The sequence below is a fragment of the Phasianus colchicus genome, chromosome Z, assembly GCF_987193195.1.
Source record: "Phasianus colchicus chromosome Z, bPhaCol1.hap1.1, whole genome shotgun sequence".
Classification (NCBI taxonomy): Eukaryota; Metazoa; Chordata; class Aves; order Galliformes; family Phasianidae; genus Phasianus; species Phasianus colchicus.
In genome coordinates, this window is record NC_143476.1 from 1,364,588 (window position 1) to 1,384,846 (window position 20,259).

The following is a 20,259-nucleotide window of genomic DNA, read 5'->3' on the forward strand; positions in this document are numbered from 1 at the left end:
CAAGATGTGTTTCCCTGCCCATGGCAAACACCAGACTTTCCATCCTTACAAACTTCCTGACTTCAGGAATAATTGAAACAACATCCCACTCACCTTTGCCACGTCTGGCAGAGGTTGCAGCTCTTTCTATTGCATCCCTCTAGCTTTCAAGTCAAGAGCTCCTGTGTCACACAAGGAAAAGCAATCTTTTACCTGCTGTGCCATGCTCATGGCAGCAGCAATGCAGATGCCAGCAGCTGATGCCCACAAGGACAGCCAGCCTGGACTTATTTTCATTACATATCTTTGTCCTGATGTCCTTCTAGAAGCTGGAACATTTCTCCATCTCAGCAGCAGAGGACAGGATGGGTCCAAGGTGAGGGCACACTCTGCTCTTTATCTGGCACTCAAAGAGAAAGAGAAAATGAAAACCAGCTGTGTTTCTTGCCCATGGCAAACATCAGACTTTCCATCCTTACAGTCCTTCCTGACATCAGCAGCAATGGAAACAACATCCCACTCACCTTTGCCATGTCTGGCAGAGGTTGCAGCTCTTTCTATTGCATCCCTCTAGCTTTCAAGTCAAGAGCTCCTGTGTCACACAAGGAAACGCAGTCTTTTACTTGCTGTGCCATGCTCATGGCAGCAGCAATGCAGATGCCAGCAGCTGATGCCCACAAGGACAGCCAGCCTGGACTTATTTTCATTACATATCCTTGTCCTGATGTCCTTCTAGAAGCTGGAACATTTCTCCCTCTGAGCAGCAGAGGGCAGGATGGGTCCAAGGTGAGGGCACACTCTGCTCTTTATCTGGCACTCAAAGAGAAAGAGAAAATGAAAACCAGATGTGTTTCCCTGACCATGGCAAACACCAGCCTTTCCATCCTTACCGTCCTTCCTGCAATCATCAGCAATGGAAACAACATCCCACTCACCTTTGCCATGTCTGGCAGAGGTTGCAGCTCTTTCTATTGCATCCCTCTAGCTTTCAACTCAAGAGCTCCTGTGTCACACAAGGAAAAGCAATCTTTTACCTGCTGTGCCATGCTCATGGCAGCAGCAATGCAGATGCCAGCAGCTGATGCCCACAAGGACAGCCAGCCTGGACTTATTTTCATTACATATCCTTGTCCTGATGTCCTTCTACAAGCTGGAACATTTCTCCATCTCAGCAGAAGAGGGCAGGAGGGGTCCAAGGTGAGGGCACACTCTGCTCTTTTTCTGGCACACAAAGGGAAAATGAAAACCAGATGTCTTTCCCTGCCCATGGCAAACACCAGCCTTTCCATCCTTAAAGTCCTCCTGACATCAGCACTAATTGAAACAACATCCAACTCACCTTTGCCATGTCTGGCAGAGGTTGCAGCTCTTTCTATTGCATCCCTCTAGCTTTCAAGTCAAGAGCTCCTGTGTCACACAAGGAAAAGCAATCTTTTACCTGCTGTGCCATGCTCATGGCAGCAGCAATGCAGATGCCAGCAGCTGATGCCCACAAGGACAGCCAGCCTGGACTTATTTTCATTACATATCCTTCTCCTGATGTCCTTCTACAAGCTGGGACATTTCTCACTCTGAGCAGCAGAGGGCAGGAGAGTTAGAAGCTGCAGGCACACTCTCCTCTTTTTCTGCCACACAAAGAGAAAATGAAAACCAGATGTGTTTCCCTGCCCATTGCAAACACCAGACTTTGCATCCTTACAGTCCTCCTGACATCAGCAGCAACTGAGACAACATCCCACTGAAGTTTGCCATGTCTGGCAGAGGTTGCAGCTCTTTCTATTGCATCCCTCTAGCTTTCAAGTCAAGAGCTCCTGTGTCACACAAGGAAAAGCAATATTTTACCTGCTGTGCCATGCTCATGGAAGCAGCAATGCAGATGCCAGCAGCTGATGCCCACAAGGACAGCCAGCCTGGACTTATTTTCATTACATATCCTTGTCCTGATGTCCTTCTACAAGCTGGGACATTTCACCATCTCGGGAGCAGAGGGCAGGAGGGGTCCAAGGTGAGGGCACACTCTGCTCTTTATCTGGCACTCAAAGAGAAAGAGAAAATGAAAACCAGCTGTGTTTCCCTGCCCATGGCAAACACCAGCCTTTCCATCCTTACAGTCCTTCCTGACATCAGCACTAATTGAAACAACATCCCACTCACCTTTGCCATGTCTGGCAGAGGTTGCAGCTCTTTCTATTGCATCCCTCTAGCTTTCAAGTCAAGAGCTCCTGTGTCACACAAGGAAACGCAATCTTTTACCTGCTGTGCCATGCTCATGGCAGCAGCAATGCAGATGCCAGCAGCTGATGCCCACAAGGACAGCCAGCCTGGACTTATTTTCATTACATATCCTTGTCCTGATGTCCTTCTAGAAGCTGGGACATTTCACCATCTCAGCAGCAGAGGGCAGGAGGGGTCCAAGGTGAGGGCACACTCTGCTCTTTATCTGGCACTCAAAGAGAAAGAGAAAATGAAAACCAGCTGTGTTTCTTGCCCATGGCAAACATCAGACTTTCCATCCTTACAGTCCTTCCAGCAATCATCAGCAATGGAAACAACATCCCACTCACCTTTGCCAGGTCTGGTAGAGGTTGCAGCTCTTTCTATTGCATCCCTCTAGCTTTCAAGTCAAGAGCTCCTGTGTCACACAAGGAAAAGCAATCTTTTACCTGCTTTGCCATGCTCATAGCAGCAGAATTCCAGATGCCAGCAGCTGATGCCCACAAGGACAGCCAGCCTGGACTTATTTTCATTACATATCTTTGTCCTGATGTCCTTCTAGAAGCTCTAACATTTCTCAGCAGCAGCAGAGGAGGGCAGGAGGGGTCCAAGGTGAGGGCACACTCTGCTCTTTTTCTGGCACACAAAGAGAAAATAAAAACAAGATGTGTTTCCCTGCCCATGGGAAACACCAGACTTTCCATCCTTAAAGTCCTCCTGACATCAGCACTAATTGAAACAACATCCCACTCACCTTTGCCATGTCTGGCAGAGGTTGCAGCTCTTTCTATTGCATCCCTCTAGCTTTCAAGTCAAGAGCTCCTGTGTCACACAAGGAAACGCAGTCTTTTACTTGGTGTGCCATGCTCATGGCAGCAGCAATGCAGATGCCAGCAGCTGATGCCCACAAGGACAGCCAGCCTGGACTTATTTTCATTACATATCTTTGTCCTGATGTCCTTCTACAAGCTGGAACATTTCTCCCTCAGAGCAGCAGAGGGCAGGATGGGTCCAAGGTGAGGGCACACTCTGCTCTTTATCTGGCACTCAAAGAGAAAGAGAAAATGAAAACCAGATGTGTTTCCCTGACCATGGCAAACACCAGCCTTTCCATCCTTACCGTCCTTCCTGCAATCATCAGCAATGGAAACAACATCCCACTCACCTTTGCCATGTCTGGCAGAGGTTGCAGCTCTTTCTATTGCATCCCTCTAGCTTTCAACTCAAGAGCTCCTGTGTCACACAAGGAAAAGCAATCTTTTACCTGCTGTGCCATGCTCATGGCAGCAGCAATGCAGATGCCAGCAGCTGATGCCCACAAGGACAGCCAGCCTGGACTTATTTTCATTACATATCCTTCTCCTGATGTCCTTCTAAAAGCTGGGACATTTCTCACTCTGAGCAGCAGAGGGCAGGAGAGTTAGAAGTTGCAGGCACACTCTCCTCTTTTTCTGCCACACAAAGAGAAAATGAAAACCAGATGTGTTTCCCTGCCCATTGCAAACACCAGACTTTGCATCCTTACAGTCCTCCTGACATCAGCAGCAACTGAGACAATATCCCACTCACCTTTGCCATGTCTGGCAGAGGTTGCAGCTCTTTCTATTGCATCCCTCTAGCTTTCCAGTCAAGAGCTCCTGTGTCACACAAGGAAAAGCAATCTTTTACCTGCTGTGCCATGCTCATGGAAGCAGCAATGCAGATGCCAGCAGCTGATGCCCACAAGGACAGCCAGCCTGGACTTATTTTCATCACATATCTTTGTCCTGATGTCCTTCTACAAGCTGGAACATTTCACCATCTCAGCAGAAGAGGGCAGGAGGGGTCCAAGGTGAGGACACACTCTGCTTTTTGTCTGGCACTCAAAGAGAAAGAGAAAATGAAAACCAGATGTGTTTCCCAGCCCATGGCAAACACCAGCCTTTCCATCCTTACAGTCCTTCCTGACATCTGCACTAATTGAAACAACATCCCACTCACCTTTGCCATGTCAGGCAGAGGTTGCAGCTCTTTCTATTGCATCCCTCTAGCTTTCAAGTCAAGAGCTCCTGTGTCACACAAGGAAAAGCAATCTTTTACCTGCTGTGCCATGCTCATGGCAGCAGCAATGCAGATGCCAGCAGCTGATGCCCACAAGGACACCAGCCTGGACTTATTTTCATTACATATCTTTGTCCTGATTTCCTTCTAGAAGCTTGGACATTTCTCCCTCTGAGCAGCAGAGAGCAGGATGCGTCCAAGGTGAGGGCACACTCTGCTCTTTATATGGCCCTCAAAGAGAAGGAGAAAATGAAAACCAGATGTGTTTCCCTGCCCATGGCAAACACCAGACTTTCCATCCTTACAGTCCTTCCTGACATCAGCAGCAACTGAAACAACATCCCACTCACCTTTGCCATGTCTGGCAGAGGTTGCAGCTCTTTGTATTGCATCCCTCTAGCTTTCAAGTCAAGAGCTCCTGTGTCACACAAGGAAAAGCAACCTTTTACCTGCTTTGCCATGCTCATGGCAGCAGCAATGCAGATGCCAGCAGCTGATGCCCACAAGGACAGCCAGCCTGGAATAATGTACATTACATATCTTTGTCCTGATGTCCTTCTAGAAGCTGGAACATTTTTCCATCTCAGCAGAAGAGGGCAGGAGGGGTCCAAGGTGAGGGCACACTCTGCTCTTTTTCTGGCACACAAAGAGAAAGAGAAAATGAAAACCAGATGTGTTTCCCAGCCCATGACAAACACCAGCCTTTCCATCCTTACAGTCCTTCCTGACATCAGCACTAATTGAAACAACATCCCACTCACCTTTGCCATGTCTGGCAGAGGTTGCAGCTCTTTCTATTGCATCCCTCTAGCTTTCAAGTCAAGAGCTCCTGTGTCACACAAGGAAAAGCAATCTTTTACCTGCTGTGCCATGCTCATGGCAGCAGCAATGCAGATGCCAGCAGCTGATGCCCACAAGGACAGCCAGCCTGGACTTATTTTCATTACATATCTTTGTCCTGATGTCCTTCTAGAAGCTGGAACATTTCTCCATCTCAGCAGAAGAGGGCAGGAGGGGTCCAAGGTGAGGGCAAACTCTGCCCTTTATCTGGCACTCAAAGAGAAATAGAAAATGAAATCCAGATGTGTTTCCCAGCCCATGGCAAATACCAGCCTTTCCATCCTTACAATCTTCCTTACTTCAGCAATAATTGAAACAACATCCCACTCACCTTTGCCATGTCTGGCAGAGGTTGCAGCTCTTTCTATTGCATCCCTCTAGCTGTTAAGTCAAGAGCTCCTGTGTCACACAAGGAAACGCAATCTTTTACCTGCTGTGCCATGCTCATGGCAGCAGCAATGCAGATGCCAGCAGCTGATGCCCACAAGGACAGCCAGCCTGGACTTATTTTCATTACATATCTTTGTCCAGATGTCCTTCTACAAGCTGGAACATTTCTCCCTCTCAGCAGCAGAGGGAAGGAGAGTTCCAAGGTGAGGGCAAACTATCCCATGTTTATCTGGCAGTCAAAGAGAAAGAGAAAATGAAAACCAGATGTGTTTCCCAGCCCATGGCAAACACCAGCCTTTCCATCCTTACAGTCTTCCGGACTTCAGCACTAATTGAAACAACATCCCACTCACCTTTGCCATGTCTGGCAGAGGTTGCAGCTCTTTCTATTGCATCCCTCTAGCTTTCAAGTCAAGAGCTCCTGTGTCACACAAGGAAAAGCAATATTTTACCTGCTGTGCCATGCTCACGGCAGCAGCAATGCAGATGCCAGCAGCTGATGCCCACAAGGACAGCCAGCCTGGACTTATTTTCATTACATATCTTTGTCCTGATGTCCTTCTAGAAGCTGGAACATTTCTCCCTCAGAGCAGCAGAGGGCAGGATGGGTCCAAGGTGAGGGCACACTCTGCTCTTTATCTGGCACTCAAAGAGAAAGAGAAAATGAAAACCAGCTGTGTTTCCCTCCCCATGGCAAACACCAGACATTCCATTTTTACAGTCCTTCCTGACATCAGCACTAATTGAAACAACATCCCACTCACCTTTGCCATGTCTGGCAGAGGTTGCAGCTCTTTCTATTGCATCCCTCTAGCTGTCAAGTCAAGAGCTCCTGTGACACACCAGGAAAAGCAATCTTTTACCTGCTGTGCCATGCTCATGGCAGCAGCAATGCAGATGCCAGCAGCTGATGCCCACAAGGACAGCCAGCCTGGACTTATTTTCATTACATATCCTTGTCCTGATGTCCTTCTACAAGCTGGAACATTTCTCCATCTCAGCAGAAGAGGGCAGGAGGGGTCCAAGGTGAGGGCACACACTGCTCTTTATCTGGCACTCAAAGAGAAAGAGAAAATTAAAACTAGATGTGTTTCCCTGCCCATGGCAAACACCAGCCTTTCCATCCTTCCAGTCCTTCCTGACATCAGCACTAATTGAAACAACATCCCACTCACCTTTGCCATGTCTGGCAGAGGTTGCAGCTCTTTCTATTGCATCCCTCTAGCTGTCAAGTCAAGAGCTCCTGTGTCACACAAGGAAAAGCAATCTTTTACCTCCTGTGCCATGCTCATGGCAGCAGCAATGCAGATGCCAGCAGCTGATGCCCACAAGGACAGCCAGCCTGGACTTATTTTCATTACATATCTTTGTCCTGATGTCCTTCTACAAGCTGGAACATTTTTCCATCTCAGCAGAAGAGGGCAGGAGGGGTCCAAGGTGAGGGCACACTCTGCTCTTTATCTGGCACTCAAAGAGAAAGAGAAAATGAAAACCAGCTGTGTTTCCCTGCCCATGGCAAACACCAGCCTTTCCATCCTTCCAGTCCTTCCTGACATCAGCACTAATTGAAACAACATCCCACTCACCTTTGCCATGTCTGGCAGAGGTTGCAGCTCTTTCTATTGCATCCCTCTAGCTTTCAAGTCAAGAGCTCCTGTGTCACACAAGGAAAAGCAATCTTTTACCTGCTGTGCCATGCTCATGGCAGCAGCAATGCAGATGCCAGCAGCTGATGCCCACAAGGACAGCCAGCCTGGACTTATTTTCATTACATATCCTTGTCCTGATGTCCTTCTACAAGCTGGAACATTTCTCCATCTCAGCAGAAGAGGGCAGGAGGGGTCCAAGGTGAGGGCACACTCTGCTCTTTATCTGGCACTCAAAGAGAAAGAGAAAATGAAAACCAGATGTGTTTCCCTCCCCATGGCAAACACCAGACATTCCATTTTTACAGTCCTTCCTGACATCAGCACTAATTGAAACAACATCCCACTCACCTTTGCCATGTCTGGCAGAGGTTGCAGCTCTTTCTATTGCATCCCTCTAGCTTTCAACTCAAGAGCTCCTGTGTCACACAAGGAAAAGCAATCTTTTACCTGCTGTGCCATGCTCATGGCAGCAGCAATGCAGATGCCAGCAGCTGATGCCCACAAGGACAGCCAGCCTGGACTTATTTTCATTACATATCCTTGTCCTGATGTCCTTCTACAAGCTGGAACATTTCTCCATCTCAGCAGAAGAGGGCAGGAGGGGTCCAAGGTGAGGGCACACTCTGCTCTTTATCTGGCACTCAAAGAGAAAGAGAAAATGAAAACCAGATGTGTTTCCCTCCCCATGGCAAACACCAGCCTTTCCATCCTTACAGTCCTTCCTGACATCAGCACTAATTGAAACAACATCCCACTCACCTTTGCCATGTCTGGCAGAGGTTGCAGCTCTTTCTATTGCATCCCTCTAGCTGTCAAGTCAAGAGCTCCTGTGTCACACAAGGAAAAGCAATCTTTTACCTCCTGTGCCATGCTCATGGCAGCAGCAATGCAGATGCCAGCAGCTGATGCCCACAAGGACAGCCAGCCTGGACTTATTTTCATTACATATCTTTGTCCTGATGTCCTTCTAGAAGCTTGGACATTTCTCCCTCTGAGCAGCAGAGAGCTGGATTGGTCCAAGGTGAGGGCACACTCTGCTCTTTATCTGGCACTCAAAGAGAAATAGAAAATGAAAATAAGATGTGTTTCCCAGCCCATGGCAAACACCAGCCTTTCCATCCTTCCAGTCCTTCCTGACATCAGCACTAATTGAAACAACATCCCACTCACCTTTGCAATGTCTGGCAGAGGTTGCAGCTCTTTCTATTGCATCCCTCTAGCTTTCAAGTCAAGAGCTCCTGTGTCACACAAGGAAAAGCAATCTTTTACCTGCTGTGCCATGCTCATGGCAGCAGCAATGCAGATGCCAGCAGCTGATGCCCACAAGGACAGCCAGCCTGGACTTATTTTCATCACATATCCATGTCCTGATGTCCTTCTACAAGCTGGAACATTTCTCCATCTCAGCAGAAGAGGGCAGGAGGGGTCCAAGGTGAGGGCACACTCTGCTCTTTTTCTGGCACACAAAGGGAAAATGAAAACCAGATGTGTTTCCCAGCCCATGGCAAACACCAGCCTTTCCATCCTTACAGTCCTTCCTGACATCAGCAGCAATGGAAACAACATCCCACTCACCTTTGCCATGTCTGGCAGAGGTTGCAGCTCTTTCTATTGCATCCCTCTAGCTTTCAAGTCAAGAGCTCCTGTGTCACACAAGGAAAAGCAATCTTTTACCTGCTGTGCCATGCTCATGGCAGCAGCAATGCAGATGCCAGCAGCTGATGCCCACAAGGACAGCCAGCCTGGACTTATTTTCATTACATACCTTTGTCCTGATGTCCTTCTACAAGCTGGAACATTTCTCCATCTCATCAGAAGAGGGCAGGAGGGGTCCAAGGTGAGGGCACACTCTGCTCTTTATCTGGCACTCAAAGAGAAAGAGAAAATGAAATCCAGATGTGTTTCCCTCCCCATGGCAAACACCAGACTTTCCATCTTTACAGTCCTTCCTGACATCAGCACTAATTGAAACAACATCCCACTCACCTTTGCCTTGTCTGGCAGAGGTTGCAGCTCTTTCTATTGCATCCCTCTAGCTGTCAAGTCAAGAGCTCCTGTGTCACACAAGGAAACGCAATCTTTTACCTGCTGTGCCATGCTCATGGCAGCAGCAATGCAGATGCCAGCAGCTGATGCCCACAAGGACAGCCAGCCTGGACTTATTTTCATTACATATCTTTGTCCAGATGTCCTTCTACAAGCTGGAACATTTCTCCCTCTCAGCAGCAGAGGGAAGGAGAGTTCCAAGGTGAGGGCAAACTATCCCATGTTTATCTGGCAGTCAAAGAGAAAGAGAAAATGAAAACCAGATGTGTTTCCCAGCCCATGGCAAACACCAGCCTTTCCATCCTTACAGTCTTCCGGACTTCAGCACTAATTGAAACAACATCCCACTCACCTTTGCCATGTCTGGCAGAGGTTGCAGCTCTTTCTATTGCATCCCTCTAGCTTTCAAGTCAAGAGCTCCTGTGTCACACAAGGAAAAGCAATATTTTACCTGCTGTGCCATGCTCACGGCAGCAGCAATGCAGATGCCAGCAGCTGATGCCCACAAGGACAGCCAGCCTGGACTTATTTTCATTACATATCTTTGTCCTGATGTCCTTCTAGAAGCTGGAACATTTCTCCCTCAGAGCAGCAGAGGGCAGGATGGGTCCAAGGTGAGGGCACACTCTGCTCTTTATCTGGCACTCAAAGAGAAAGAGAAAATGAAAACCAGCTGTGTTTCCCTGCCCATGGCAAACACCAGCCTTTCCATCCTTCCAGTCCTTCCTGACATCAGCACTAATTGAAACAACATCCCACTCACCTTTGCCATGTCTGGCAGAGGTTGCAGCTCTTTCTATTGCATCCCTCTAGCTTTCAAGTCAAGAGCTCCTGTGTCACACAAGGAAAAGCAATCTTTTACCTGCTGTGCCATGCTCATGGCAGCAGCAATGCAGATGCCAGCAGCTGATGCCCACAAGGACAGCCAGCCTGGACTTATTTTCATTACATATCCTTGTCCTGATGTCCTTCTACAAGCTGGAACATTTCTCCATCTCAGCAGAAGAGGGCAGGAGGGGTCCAAGGTGAGGGCACACTCTGCTCTTTATCTGGCACTCAAAGAGAAAGAGAAAATGAAAACCAGATGTGTTTCCCTCCCCATGGCAAACACCAGACTTTCCATCCTTCCAGTCCTTCCTGACATCAGCACTAATTGAAACAACATCCCACTCACCTTTGCCATGTCTGGCAGAGGTTGCAGCTCTTTCTATTGCATCCCTCTAGCTGTCAAGTCAAGAGCTCCTGTGTCACACAAGGAAAAGCAATCTTTTACCTGCTGTGCCATGCTCATGGCAGCAGCAATGCAGATGCCAGCAGCTGATGCCCACAAGGACAGCCAGCCTGGACTTATTTTCATTACATATCTTTGTCCTGATGTCCTTCTAGAAGCTTGGACATTTCTCCCTCTGAGAAGCAGAGAGCTGGATTGGTCCAAGGTGAGGGCACACTCTGCTCTTTATCTGGCACTCAAAGAGAAATAGAAAATGAAAATAAGATGTGTTTCCCAGCCCATGGCAAACACCAGATTTTCCATCCTTACAATCTTCCTGACTTCAGGAATAATTGAAAAAACATCCCACTCACCTTTGCCACGTCTGGCAGAGGTTGCAGCTCTTTCTACTGCATCCCTCTAGCTTTCAAGACAAGAGCTCCTGTGTCACACAAGGAAAAGCAATCTTTTACCTGCTGTGCCATGCTCATGGCAGCAGAAGTCCAGATGCCAGCAGCTGATGCCCACAAGGACAGCCAGCCTGGACTTATTTTCATTACATATCTTTGTCCTGATGTCCTTCTAGAAGCTGGAACATTTTTCCATCTCAGCAGAAGAGGGCAGGAGGGGTCCAAGGTGAGGGCACACTCTGCTCTTTATCTGGCACTCAAAGAGAAAGAGAAAATGAAAACCAGCTGTGTTTCCCTGCCCATGGCAAACACCAGCCTTTCCATCCTTCCAGTCCTTCCTGACATCAGCACTAATTGAAACAACATCCCACTCACCTTTGCCATGTCTGGCAGAGGTTGCAGCTCTTTCTATTGCATCCCTCTAGCTTTCAAGTCAAGAGCTCCTGTGTCACACAAGGAAAAGCAATCTTTTACCTGCTGTGCCATGCTCATGGCAGCAGCAATGCAGATGCCAGCAGCTGATGCCCACAAGGACAGCCAGCCTGGACTTATTTTCATTACATATCCTTGTCCTGATGTCCTTCTACAAGCTGGAACATTTCTCCATCTCAGCAGAAGAGGGCAGGAGGGGTCCAAGGTGAGGGCACACTCTGCTCTTTATCTGGCACTCAAAGAGAAAGAGAAAATGAAAACCAGATGTGTTTCCCTCCCCATGGCAAACACCAGACATTCCATTTTTACAGTCCTTCCTGACATCAGCACTAATTGAAACAACATCCCACTCACCTTTGCCATGTCTGGCAGAGGTTGCAGCTCTTTCTATTGCATCCCTCTAGCTTTCAACTCAAGAGCTCCTGTGTCACACAAGGAAAAGCAATCTTTTACCTGCTGTGCCATGCTCATGGCAGCAGCAATGCAGATGCCAGCAGCTGATGCCCACAAGGACAGCCAGCCTGGACTTATTTTCATTACATATCCTTGTCCTGATGTCCTTCTACAAGCTGGAACATTTCTCCATCTCAGCAGAAGAGGGCAGGAGGGGTCCAAGGTGAGGGCACACTCTGCTCTTTATCTGGCACTCAAAGAGAAAGAGAAAATGAAAACCAGATGTGTTTCCCTCCCCATGGCAAACACCAGCCTTTCCATCCTTACAGTCCTTCCTGACATCAGCACTAATTGAAACAACATCCCACTCACCTTTGCCATGTCTGGCAGAGGTTGCAGCTCTTTCTATTGCATCCCTCTAGCTGTCAAGTCAAGAGCTCCTGTGTCACACAAGGAAAAGCAATCTTTTACCTCCTGTGCCATGCTCATGGCAGCAGCAATGCAGATGCCAGCAGCTGATGCCCACAAGGACAGCCAGCCTGGACTTATTTTCATTACATATCTTTGTCCTGATGTCCTTCTAGAAGCTTGGACATTTCTCCCTCTGAGCAGCAGAGAGCTGGATTGGTCCAAGGTGAGGGCACACTCTGCTCTTTATCTGGCACTCAAAGAGAAATAGAAAATGAAAATAAGATGTGTTTCCCAGCCCATGGCAAACACCAGCCTTTCCATCCTTCCAGTCCTTCCTGACATCAGCACTAATTGAAACAACATCCCACTCACCTTTGCAATGTCTGGCAGAGGTTGCAGCTCTTTCTATTGCATCCCTCTAGCTTTCAAGTCAAGAGCTCCTGTGTCACACAAGGAAAAGCAATCTTTTACCTGCTGTGCCATGCTCATGGCAGCAGCAATGCAGATGCCAGCAGCTGATGCCCACAAGGACAGCCAGCCTGGACTTATTTTCATCACATATCCATGTCCTGATGTCCTTCTACAAGCTGGAACATTTCTCCATCTCAGCAGAAGAGGGCAGGAGGGGTCCAAGGTGAGGGCACACTCTGCTCTTTTTCTGGCACACAAAGGGAAAATGAAAACCAGATGTGTTTCCCAGCCCATGGCAAACACCAGCCTTTCCATCCTTACAGTCCTTCCTGACATCAGCAGCAATGGAAACAACATCCCACTCACCTTTGCCATGTCTGGCAGAGGTTGCAGCTCTTTCTATTGCATCCCTCTAGCTTTCAAGTCAAGAGCTCCTGTGTCACACAAGGAAAAGCAATCTTTTACCTGCTGTGCCATGCTCATGGCAGCAGCAATGCAGATGCCAGCAGCTGATGCCCACAAGGACAGCCAGCCTGGACTTATTTTCATTACATACCTTTGTCCTGATGTCCTTCTACAAGCTGGAACATTTCTCCATCTCATCAGAAGAGGGCAGGAGGGGTCCAAGGTGAGGGCACACTCTGCTCTTTATCTGGCACTCAAAGAGAAAGAGAAAATGAAATCCAGATGTGTTTCCCTCCCCATGGCAAACACCAGACTTTCCATCTTTACAGTCCTTCCTGACATCAGCACTAATTGAAACAACATCCCACTCACCTTTGCCTTGTCTGGCAGAGGTTGCAGCTCTTTCTATTGCATCCCTCTAGCTGTCAAGTCAAGAGCTCCTGTGTCACACAAGGAAACGCAATCTTTTACCTGCTGTGCCATGCTCATGGCAGCAGCAATGCAGATGCCAGCAGCTGATGCCCACAAGGACAGCCAGCCTGGACTTATTTTCATTACATATCTTTGTCCAGATGTCCTTCTACAAGCTGGAACATTTCTCCCTCTCAGCAGCAGAGGGAAGGAGAGTTCCAAGGTGAGGGCAAACTATCCCATGTTTATCTGGCAGTCAAAGAGAAAGAGAAAATGAAAACCAGATGTGTTTCCCAGCCCATGGCAAACACCAGCCTTTCCATCCTTACAGTCTTCCGGACTTCAGCACTAATTGAAACAACATCCCACTCACCTTTGCCATGTCTGGCAGAGGTTGCAGCTCTTTCTATTGCATCCCTCTAGCTTTCAAGTCAAGAGCTCCTGTGTCACACAAGGAAAAGCAATATTTTACCTGCTGTGCCATGCTCACGGCAGCAGCAATGCAGATGCCAGCAGCTGATGCCCACAAGGACAGCCAGCCTGGACTTATTTTCATTACATATCTTTGTCCTGATGTCCTTCTAGAAGCTGGAACATTTCTCCCTCAGAGCAGCAGAGGGCAGGATGGGTCCAAGGTGAGGGCACACTCTGCTCTTTATCTGGCACTCAAAGAGAAAGAGAAAATGAAAACCAGCTGTGTTTCCCTGCCCATGGCAAACACCAGCCTTTCCATCCTTCCAGTCCTTCCTGACATCAGCACTAATTGAAACAACATCCCACTCACCTTTGCCATGTCTGGCAGAGGTTGCAGCTCTTTCTATTGCATCCCTCTAGCTTTCAAGTCAAGAGCTCCTGTGTCACACAAGGAAAAGCAATCTTTTACCTGCTGTGCCATGCTCATGGCAGCAGCAATGCAGATGCCAGCAGCTGATGCCCACAAGGACAGCCAGCCTGGACTTATTTTCATTACATATCCTTGTCCTGATGTCCTTCTACAAGCTGGAACATTTCTCCATCTCAGCAGAAGAGGGCAGGAGGGGTCCAAGGTGAGGGCACACTCTGCTCTTTATCTGGCACTCAAAGAGAAAGAGAAAATGAAAACCAGATGTGTTTCCCTCCCCATGGCAAACACCAGACTTTCCATCCTTCCAGTCCTTCCTGACATCAGCACTAATTGAAACAACATCCCACTCACCTTTGCCATGTCTGGCAGAGGTTGCAGCTCTTTCTATTGCATCCCTCTAGCTGTCAAGTCAAGAGCTCCTGTGTCACACAAGGAAAAGCAATCTTTTACCTGCTGTGCCATGCTCATGGCAGCAGCAATGCAGATGCCAGCAGCTGATGCCCACAAGGACAGCCAGCCTGGACTTATTTTCATTACATATCTTTGTCCTGATGTCCTTCTAGAAGCTTGGACATTTCTCCCTCTGAGAAGCAGAGAGCTGGATTGGTCCAAGGTGAGGGCACACTCTGCTCTTTATCTGGCACTCAAAGAGAAATAGAAAATGAAAATAAGATGTGTTTCCCAGCCCATGGCAAACACCAGATTTTCCATCCTTACAATCTTCCTGACTTCAGGAATAATTGAAAAAACATCCCACTCACCTTTGCCACGTCTGGCAGAGGTTGCAGCTCTTTCTACTGCATCCCTCTAGCTTTCAAGACAAGAGCTCCTGTGTCACACAAGGAAAAGCAATCTTTTACCTGCTGTGCCATGCTCATGGCAGCAGAAGTCCAGATGCCAGCAGCTCATGCCCACAAGGACAGCCAGCCTGGACTTATTTTCATTACATATCTTTGTCCTGATGTCCTTCTAGAAGCTGGAACATTTCTCCATCTCAGCAGAAGAGGGCAGGAGGGGTCCAAGGTGAGGGCACACTCTGCTCTTTATCTGGCACTCAAAGAGAAAGAGAAAATGAAATCCAGATGTGTTTCCCTGCCCATGGCAAACACCAGCCTTTCCACCCTTACAGTCCTTCCTGACATCAGCACTAATTGAAACAACATCCCACTCACCTTTGCCATGTCTGGCAGAGGTTGCAGCTCTTTCTATTGCATCCCTCTAGCTTTCAAGTCAAGAGCTCCTGTGTCACACAAGGAAAAGCAATCTTTTACCTGCTGTGCCATGCTCATGGCAGCAGCAATGCAGATGCCAGCAGCTGATGCCCACAAGGACAGCCAGCCTGGACTTATTTTCATCACATATCCATGTCCTGATGTCCTTCTACAAGCTGGAACATTTCTCCATCTCAGCAGAAGAGGGCAGGAGGGGTCCAAGGTGAGGGCACACTCTGCTCTTTTTCTGGCACACAAAGGGAAAATGAAAACCAGATGTGTTTCCCAGCCCATGGCAAACACCAGCCTTTCCATCCTTACCGTCCTTCCTGACATCAGCAGCAATGGAAACAACATCCCACTCACCTTTGCCATGTCTGGCAGAGGTTGCAGCTCTTTCTATTGCATCCCTCTAGCTTTCAAGTCAAGAGCTCCTGTGTCACACAAGGAAAAGCAATCTTTTACCTGCTGTGCCATGCTCATGGCAGCAGCAATGCAGATGCCAGCAGCTGATGCCCCCAAGGACAGTCAGCCTGGACTTATTTACATTACATATCTTTGTCCTGATGTCCTTCTAGAAGCTGGAACATTTCTCCATCTCAGCAGAAGAGGGCAGGAGGGGTCCAAGGTGAGGGCACACTCTGCCCTTTATCTGGCACTCAAAGAGAAAGAGAAAATGAAAACAAGATGTGTTTCCCTGCCCATGGCAAACACCAGCCTTTCCATCCTTACAGTCTTCCTGCCATCAGCACTAATTGAAACAACATCCCACTCACCTTTACCTAATATGGAAGGGAGGTGATGCTCTTTCTATTATACACCTCTGGCTTTGAATTCACCAGTGCTTGTGTCACACAAGGAAATGCAACATTCCAGCTGTTCTGCCATTCCCATAGCAACAACTATGCAGATGTCAGCAGCTGATGCCCACAAGGACAGCCAACCTGGACTTATTTTCATTACATATCTTTGTCCTGAAGTCCTTCTAGAAGGTTGAACACTTCTCCATCTCTGCTGCAATGGTCAAAAAGGGTCCAAGTTTAGGGCACACTCTCCTCATGGCCTCTTGCACTCAAAGGCAAAGAGAAGATGAAAACCAGAAGTGTTTCTTTGCCCATGGCAGACACTAGCCTTTCCATCCCGACAGTCCTTCCTACAATCAGCTTGAATTGAAACAACATCCCCCACATCTCTTTTTTGTACTTATTCATGCGTGAATAATAATAAGGAGAATTTTTCTGTAAATCTTATTTCTGCATGGAAACGATCAGATAACCGGAGCTTTTTTCTCTAAAACAATCCTGCAAATTTGCACTGCTTATCTATGTACGCAAAATGTTTTTGCCATTCATCTCAAATATCAATACATCTGGCAAAATAAGATAGAAAAAGTATTTACAGACATTTTTGGACATAGATTACTTCTGTTCAAGTGGGAAAGAATCCCTAAGCTGCAATCATGAAATTCTTTTATCACTTTCTCTGATTTAGCCAGTGTTACTAAAAGGGAAATAAGACACAGGCTTTTGATAGCAGCTGCCAATTTAAGAATGATAATAAGTTTTATTATTCTTGGCTAAGATCAAAGTCCTGCATTTCAGGTTTATCTCCAGCTCATCAAGTATAATTTACAGTTTTGGATAGCCACATTATTATATGGCAATATTGTCTTCCTGCAAGGAATTTCATTGTTTTGACACGTGCCACAGGTTGTTAATAGATTGCCTGATTACCATTTATTTTTTTTATTGGCTTATGATGACCACAGAAAACTATACAGCAGCACCATAAAAACTTTAAATCCTATCCCATGTATCTGCATTCATACGAAAATTATATTGGAAAGCATTGGTGAAACTAAGATTACAAAATAAAGCAGGGGACAATTTCAGTGAAAGCCTGCAGGTTTCACAGCTCTGCCCATTTCAACCCCCTGAAGACATCCACGGGTTTCCTGCTGTGGGACACAGGCACTCACCTGCAGCTCAGCACTGCCTGCTCATGCCTGCGCACACCTTCAGGCTGGAACCAAGGAAATCCTCAGCAAAGACATCAGTACACTTTTGTTATGATGACTTTCCTAAAGAAGCATCAAATATTTCTTCTCGAGAAATACTGCAAGTCCCTTTGACACTAGCCCTTATTTTAAATGTTTAGATTTGTGCTTCATTCAGGCGTGCTGTCACTCCCAAAAAGATTTTTATTCTTTTGCTTTTCATTCTGAGGAACACAGTGATTTCTGCCTTGTTTACTGACTGTAGGCACAGCAATACTCCTGCACCTTCAGGGAAACAGCAAATCCATCTCTTTCACACCCTACTTCTATCAAGCTCATTCACCTTACAAGGTATTTATTGCAAGCAGCTCTTCCAGAAATGGAGATTAACAGAACCTGCAACCCAGGACACCTCAGTAAGCCAGTACTTTTCATCTCCTGAAGGTGTAGGTAGACACAGAGCTGGAACATCTTTTCCAGAGCTGTGTGATGCTATCTCATCTGTGTTCCCTTACTGTTGACTCAGTGTCACTTCTTATCTAACCTGGTTGCATCCCAGGATTTCTGGTGCCAAAAATAAACTGACAGCTTTCATCACTAGTTAAAAGGAAACTGCAATAGGAAAAGCAATTTTTCTGATTTCTCTGTTGATCAGAGATGCTTCATGCAAGCCTGATGCGGTAGAAACAATATCAGCTTTAGAATGACAGTCATTAGAGCAGAATCCTTTCACTGATGAAATCCCACAGTCCTGATTCATACAACACTGACACTGGAGGACACAGTAGTTTAGATGAGAGCGCATTAAAAATGACTAAGTTAAGGTCTCAGAAATAGCAAAGAGTGACAAGTATGAAAAAAAGAAGTTGCAGAAACTGCTTCAGTTTGGCACTCTGGCATAAAGTATGACAACACACAACCTGCCTGTGCAGTTCCAGAAGCAGAAGAAAGCCGTCAACCAAGACTTGTTCTCATCTGCTCTGAAAGTCCACTGGGACAAGGCCACTTTTCTCTGACGTGCTTCCAGAAGTATCACTTCTGAGCACTGTGCCAGGGAGTTACAAGATACTGTTTGTGTGTACAGAGGAGAAAAAGACGTCTGTCTGGAAACAGACTTGGTGAAGGAGAAGCAGCATTTTCCAGAGTACTTCAGAAAGAACTGAGCACTGCCCCAAGAGCTTCAGAGCGGCAGGCTGTCACAGTGTGCCAACCAGCTCAGCTGTGAGTTGGCACTGAAGCTGCACCACAGGGAGAACAAAGCCCCCTGTGCACCCTTGGAGAGCCAAGGGTTGGAGATTCATGAACCTTGAGCTCCTTTCCAAGCCGGGCCATGCTGTGATTCTGGGATTCTCACCTTTGCCTCATCTGGCAGAGGGAGGCAGCTCTTTCTCTTGTCTCCCTATGGCTGTCAGGTCACCAGGGCCAGTGTCACACAGGGAACTGCAAACACTGTGTGTGCTGTGCCCTGCCCATGGCAGCACAGAGGCAGCTGCCAGCAGCTGATGCCCACAAGGACAGCCAGCCTGGACTTCCTTTGATTCCTTCCCTTTGGATCAGCGTCCTTCAGGAAGGCGGAACATCTCTCCAGCTGAGCAGCAGAGGACAGCAGGGCTTCGTTGTCTGGGCATGTTCTCTTCTGGCCCTCTGGCCCTCACAGACACAGGAGGAGGACACAGAGGCTGCTGTCACACAGCCAGCCCTGCCTCTCAGGTCAGCTCTCAGGCCATCCTCTCTCCCCTCAGCAGCAGCTCACTGTTCTGCACTCCTCTGGCCTGGGCTGGCAGAGGTGTGCAGCAGTTCTGCTGATCTCCCAGTGCTGGCCATGTCTGCAGTGCCTGTGTGAAAGACACAGGAAGCTGCCAGCATTGCACTGCTCTGCTGTGCCCCTGCCATCACCGAGTTTGCTGTCAGCAGCTGCTGCTACACGTCCATTCAGGCACAGGCCTTTCCTTCCTGGCCCTCTTTCCCCCCTCTCTCCTCTGCTCTCTCTCGTGCTCCCCTTTGGCCTGGGCTGGCTGAGCAGTGCAGGCCTTGTTGTTGCTCCCTGGGCCAACTACGTCACGGTTCCCCGTGACTCTGCCAGCTGCTCTGACACAGCGACTGCGTCCTCAGTGTGGATTCCAGAATGCGACAGACGTCCAGAGAAGACTTCCAGGGCTGATTGGAACATGCTGCCATCAAGAACTGCCATGGCTCAGGCCCCCTGGGAATCTGCTCACAGCGAAAGCTGCTGTCACTCTGTGTGGGCACAGCCTTGTCTGTGTAGGCCTGCTCACACTGCAGCCCCTGTCTGCACCAGAACCGTGCCGATCCACCTTCTCTTGGCCTCCTTGCCTGCATGGAAAAGGGCAGCTTGGGCTGAAGGCCCTCAACTTGCAGATGGCCGAGTGAAGTCTCTGAGCCCTGGTGACCCACGCAGCTCTTCAGCCTGCTGACCTGCTCTGCTGGGGCTGTCTTAAAAGGCAGAGGGCACGTTATCCTAATGTCCCCACATCCATCCCTCTTAGCATACTGTAGGCCAGTTCCTAAAAGGACACCTGCACAATCTCTCTGAATGTTAATCAACATGTAGTTAGTTTTCAGTGGTGATTAGCTATGTGTTTAGTCAGAGGTGCAATGGTTCTAATGGTGAGAGAAAGACATTCCCAGTTGTCATCAGGTGGAACACACTTCAGACTGGAATCCTCAAGCAGACTGCAGTCAAGCTTTCTTAATTACTCGTTGTTGTTATCAATTCAGACGCATCTCTTAATTCCTGCTTGAATGAACATTTTGTAATAATCTGCTGAGACAGTGCAAGGCTTGACAATGAGACTATAGTTTATTAAAGTAGCACTTTTTACTTAGGTGCACTTTTCATCTGTTGAACTTCCTGTCGTCTATTGGAAATCTCTGGCACCAGTGCATAAGATTCACCTATTCTATAGAAGTCTGACTGAACCCCATACTGGGATTATTTTTGTTCAA